Source organism: Emydura macquarii, unplaced genomic scaffold (genome assembly GCF_026122565.2).
Source record: "Emydura macquarii macquarii isolate MOO-44397 ecotype Brisbane River unplaced genomic scaffold, CSIRO-AGI_Emac_v2 contig_3530, whole genome shotgun sequence".
NCBI lineage: Eukaryota > Metazoa > Chordata > Testudines > Chelidae > Emydura > Emydura macquarii.
Genome location: NW_027133667.1, coordinates 9039432 through 9045696, shown reverse-complemented (window position 1 = coordinate 9045696; position 6265 = coordinate 9039432).

Genomic DNA, 6265 nt, shown 5'->3' with positions numbered 1-6265 from the left:
AGTGTTGCTTGGATGCTATGGCAGAAAGAGTGGGAAGAGGGAAGGGTTATCTGTTCAGATTATTTTGAAATTGATTTGCCCTGTGTTATGATTGCATTTCAATAACAATGCTGGAAGCCCTCTGTCTATTATTATTAGTTACTTAGCACAGAAGATGTACTTGGTGTAGGACAGGATGCTGCCCCCAAAGAGATAGGATTTAAAAGGCAGACACAGAGAAGACAGGACGAACTAGAAAATCCAGAGGAAACTGGGAGGGGAGGAAGATTAATTATAAACCCACTTCTTATGAGCAACAGGTTTGTGAGTGCCTCCTGACATTGTAAATACCATTTCTCTCCCTCCTTATCCGGAGGGCTTTTATTGCGAGAGTGTTTTATGTTTTGTTCTGAAGGTAGAGAGAATTGAGGTGGCTCTGATCTCATTTGGATGGGAATTCTGCAGGCTGCCAAAATAGCTTTGTCTCCTGTGCTTCCAAATCTCACCCTTGTGAATGTCCCTTCCAGTCTTCCTATGGAAGGGGGCTGTCATGGGAAGTCATCACTGCAAATGCAAGGTGGCTGCTCGTGCATTTGGGGCCAATTCAATGGAGGTCTTTGAACATTAGGACTGAATCTTTAAACAATATAAACCAGTATTTACTGGGGAGCTAATGTAGTGAGTGGAGCACAGGGTGATGTGCTGTAGGTGGCCTATGTTACTAAGCGGGCAGGCTGCTGCATTCTCAACTACTTTAATCTTTTCAGGGTGAAGGTTTTTTATTCCTAGGTACAACAGCTGCATTAGAGGTCACAAATGTGTAGGTCACAATGATCAAAGTCTGAATCTACCACTGTGGAGTGCAGCCTCCTAGTCAGCTGTTGGTAGAAGGTAGAATCTTACAGACCTTGTTATCTGGATATCCAGTAGCCATGAGTAGCCCTAAGGAACTTTGAGGCTGTGAGCCATCTTGATGATTGAAAAGCAGATACTGGGGATGATATTGTGGTGAGGGTGAGTTCTTCATAGTATTTCTCTTTATCCATTAGCATTAACTCCATCTTGCTTGGATTTATCTTCAGCCAGGTGCTCCTCATTCAGGTGCTGATCTCTCCCGTCAGAGGCCCTTGTCCATCAGCACCAATAGTAGTAATTCTGTGTGGTGGTATGAATCCCATTTGGGAAAGAAGCAATGTATGAGAAGTGGATAAGTGAAATTGGAATAGGCTGTTTGTTAGGTTCTACATTAGTTTGCTCAGAAAGGGGAGGTTAGAGACCTGGGCTGGAGTTGGCATGTTTGATTTTCTTGGCCAATGGTTTCTTGAACACTAGACAAATACTGTATGTTTTAGGGCTGGGAGGCATAGTTCCCTCTTCAAAGGAAGTGTCACTCTGTCAGTTGAACCAGTTGAAATTTTTTGATTAATGTCTTGATCATAAATGCAGCCTTTGACTTAAATGCAGCCTTTAGTACTGTGGACCACTCTATTCTCCGGGACTCCTCTGCAGCTATACAAGCCTCTTTACTTTCCTTCCATTATGGCTATGATTCTAGTTACCAAACCACTATTTCTCTGTTTCCACAAATGGCTTTTAGCTGTGCCAAGACCACTCCCCTGTGTTTCAAAAGTTTCAAATCTCTACCTTTTTTCCTTTCTAACTTCCACCCCCATTTTTCTCATATTTTCACCTTTAACTAATTACCAGTTACATACTGATGATACCAAACTGTACACAACTTTCAATAGCTCTACTGACTCCTTTCCGCCCCAGTTTTCTGTAAGGTGGGCTCAATCATATTATTCCTCAACCACATAAACTTGGGGCTTCATGTCGCTTCCTTAATCTAAATGTCTCAAAGGTAGAAGTGTTTCTCTCAGGCAAAAGCAGCATCTTAAAAAACCACAATTCCTTACCTCCCTTCCTGACACAGACTTCCTATTTCTTTCCACCGTCCATACCAACATCATCCTTGACCCTCAATTCACCTGCTCATTGCACAACTCCTATATCTGTAAAATCTGTTCATTACCACCACTGAGGCTTGAGTACACTTGTAGGTTGCATCAGCATCTGTCAGGGGTATGAAAAAAACACCTCTGACTGACACAGCTATGCTGACATAATAGCGTAGATGCTGCTGTGTTGACAGAAGAATGGTTCTGTCAATGTAGCTGATGTTGTTCAAGGAGGTGGTGTTCCTTCACTGGCAGAAAACCCTCTTTTGTTGGTGTAGACTATGTTATGGGACTACACTAGCATAGCTCTGATGGTATAGTCTCTGTAGTGTAGACATACCTTGAATTGGGTCAGTACCAAAGCACCTTCACAACACTGTTCACATACTCTGTTGCCTCAGTCCCCCATTTGTTGAAAACTTCATTCATGCTTTTATCTCCTGAAGCCTCAACTATGGAATTCTTTTCTCTAAGTCTCGCAAGTCCCAGCTGTCCAGACTCCAGCATGTGTGGTATGAAGCTCCCTACCCTTTCTAAATATACTGAGAATAATTTTCACATCAACTCCTTCTCCAAACACCTCCACTGGCTCATTCATCTGAAGATCCAGGCGAAAACTACCATCATTGACTGCAAGGCACTCTATGGTCTTACTCCATTGAGGACCTCAGAATTGTCTCTCTTTGCATATTTAGAGCTTGTCTTCTCTTTATTTCTTCCCACAGTTTGCACTTTCAGCTCCTGCCAGCAGGAACAGATTTTCTGTATCTCTCCATTTCATGAATTCTCCAGTGAGATTTTTTTTCAAAGCAGTCTAGGGGGTTTACAGACACTTTTCATTAATTGTAATGGAAGGTATATGTCTAAATCCCTTGAAAATCTCAATTTCCATCTCTTCAAATCTCATATTAAAATATTTCTTTCTTTCTTTGCCTTATGACTCGATGCTTTACATTTTAAATAACTAAATTTGTTGCACATGCAGTATGTTTTGATGCTCCACTATTTTCTGTAACTTTATATACTATCCAGTTGTTTAATTCTGTAAAGCATGTTGCAGTAGTTTTTATGAGATGCTACATAATATAAAACTGTGTAGTATTGTCTCTGACAATGCTGAGCAGGTTGTAACTTGCACATCTACAACTGAAAAATGATGATGCACTAGACAGCGTGTCAGAACCTTGGTATTGTGTGTTATAGCCTAAGATAGATGTTTACAGTAAAAACAATGGCATCAGACCTCTAAATCAATATAGCATAGTTCAGAGTGTCCTGGATAAGTATGATTGGTGAAATCCAAGCTTTTTCTTTAAATCACACTCATTTCAATCAATGCAGTCCTTGTTGTCTGTTATGTAGTGAGACACCTACTTGGATTTAGAGTGACCAGCCAGCAAATGTGAAAAATCAGGATGGGGGTGGAGGGTAATAGGCGCCTATGTAAGAAAAAGCCCTGAATATTGGGAATGTCTCTGTAAAATTGGGACAGCTGATCACCCTACATGCATTGATATTGAAACTCAATTGCGTAACAAAGCACCCACTTGGCGTTCCTTGATTAACTCTTATTATTAATAACTTGTAATGTGTTCCCCACAACCAAAGCAATATAGTTTACAAGACAGGGCATTTACTCAATTTAAGTGGATATCCAATCCTGTCTAGAGACCTGAATATGCAGCCTGACGGATAGTATGGGGGTTCAAAGCATGCATTTGTTCAATTTAACTGAAAGGACAGCTGTTCAGCAAAGATGTCCCTTCTTCAGACAAAAATAACGAGTCCTGTAGCACTTTAAAGACTAACAAATTTAATTTCTTCAGACAGTTCACTAGTCATTATAGGGATTAGCAAAAAGCAACCAACCAAACAAAAAAAAAAAGGTTTTAAATATTCTGCCTAAAAATCCTTTGCCCTCTCAGTTGCCCAGCATTCCATCACTTGTGATGGCATAGTTTCACTAGTTCTTCATTCACCAAGGAGCCTTTCAGAGCAGAAAAGACCTGAACTAATGGTAAACACAAACAGGAAAAACCTCACCCTTCCTTTTTTGACTCAGGCCTTACACCAAAAAGGGGCACAAGTGAAAGTCCCACTTGTTTTTCCTTTGCAGGTCACCGTTACCTCCAACCCCACGTTCCTGACACTTTATCTATAAACTAAATACTTGCTGCAGAATCCCAGTGAGTGGACATCTTAAAGCCATGTATCTTGGCAGCTTGGCCCACAAGTATGGGAATGGCTGTTTAGGCTGTGCTGTTTTCCAAGGGAAAAAAGGGGGGTAGAATTACAATTCAGAGTGACCTATGAATATTAGCACAAAACAGTGGGAAACTTTTTGAAGTCCGTCTTCCATACAATTTTTTCATTTTTTAAAAAAGTCCCTTTGTCAGTTAAAATAAATCAGCTGAAAATTTCAACTCACTCTAGTGATTATGCAGTTTTGAATGCAGGGGAGCCTGACCTGTGTGCTGGCTAGGATCCTGACTGAGCAGACGTACTCTGCTGTAATACAGCATTAAATACGTCTGTTTGTTATAATAGAAATTATCTGAACCCCCCTACTCAAGGGGTAGTCAATTATTTTTTTGTCAAGATCCAAATTTCTTAGTCAAGGTATAGTCAAGATCCAAACTCAGGAGAAAATAAAAAAATGATAAGAAGAAGTAATTAAAAAGATCTTGGGGTCTGTTCAAAAGTATGTGGCAGTCCTGATTTGGCCTGCAGTCCATCTATTGACTACCACTGCTCTACACCATTTCATAATATGCAAACATCTAATGTAAAGGAAAGCCGGAAGTTCAGGAGGGGATCTTGGTCCCAGTCAGTTAAAGGCTTCAAAAGTTAAAACCAAGATCAGTCTCATACCTTGTTGCAGTGTCTTCTTGCATTATCATAGAGTTGTTTATGAGGTACATTACAGTTCCTGAATTCTGGACTGCATGCACAAGGTCCACCTACACTAGCAAAATCTGTAAGTGCTTTTCCAAGTAGTGCTATCAAAGACATAAGCAGTAGCATAGACTGGAAACAGGTGTTTTTACTTGAGTCATGTGAACGTGCTCTGAACAGGGTTAGCTGACATGAAGGCTCTATAGTATATTGTTGGTAGTGCATGATTAGTGCTACCAACTACCATCAGTACTACCATTAGCATGATTAGCATGGTAGCAACTGCATGATTGCTGAAAAATTCTTACAAATATTCCACTTATAAAGACTCAGAGTCTAAGGCCAGATGAGACCATTAGCGTCTGAACCCCTGTATATCACAGGCCAATACAGTTCACCTAGTTACTCCTGTACTGAACCCACTAACTTGTTTGACTAAAGCATATTTTCCAGAAAGGCATCCAGTCTTGATATGAAGACATCAAGAGAGAGAATCCACCCTTTCCCTTGGTAATTTGTTTCAATGATTAATCACCCTCACTGTTAAAGATTTGCATCTTATTTCTTATTTAATTTGTCTGGTTTCAGTTTTCAGCCACTGGTTTCTGTTATGCCTTTCTCTGCTAAAGAGTATGGCCACATTTGATATTGTCTCCCCGTAAACGTACTTACACACTGTAATCAAGTCACTTCTCAATCTTCTTTTGAGAAGCTAAACAGACAGATCTTTAGGTCTCACTGCAAGACATTTTCTTGACCATAAAATAATTTGATGGCTTTCTCCAGTATTTTAATGTCCCTTTTAAAATGTGGGTACCAAAATTTTAAGCCAAATATGGGTACCAAATTCTGGTATTTGTCTCACCAATGGTGTATGTCTCTACTCCTACTCCTGTTTATACATCCAAGAATCACATTAGCCTTTTTTGCCACAGGATTGCACTGGGAGCTCGTGTTGAGTTGCTTTACTATTATGACCCCTAGTCCTTTTCAGAATCACTGTTCTCCAGGATACAATCCCCTATTCTGTAGGTATGGCCTGCATTCCTTGTTCCTAGATGTATAACTTTGCATTTGGCTGTATTAAAACGCATTTTGCTTGAACGGGCCTAGTTTACTAATCCATCCCAATGGGTCTGTATGACTGCCTTCTCTTTATCGTTATATACCACTCCACAAATCTTTGTATCATCTGCAAATTTTATCAGCATCGATTTTATATTTATGTCCAGACCACTGATGAAAATGTTGAATAGCATTGGGCCTAGTACCTTTCCCCATAGCACCCTTCCAGAAACTCTCCCATTCTCCATTGGCTACTACTTTTTGAGAGCTCTGGTCCCCGGGCATTGATTTGTTTTGGAAACAGACAGTGGAAGCAATGCTTTTAAATATACATCACAGGGACTTATCAGATATAAAAAACAAAAAAA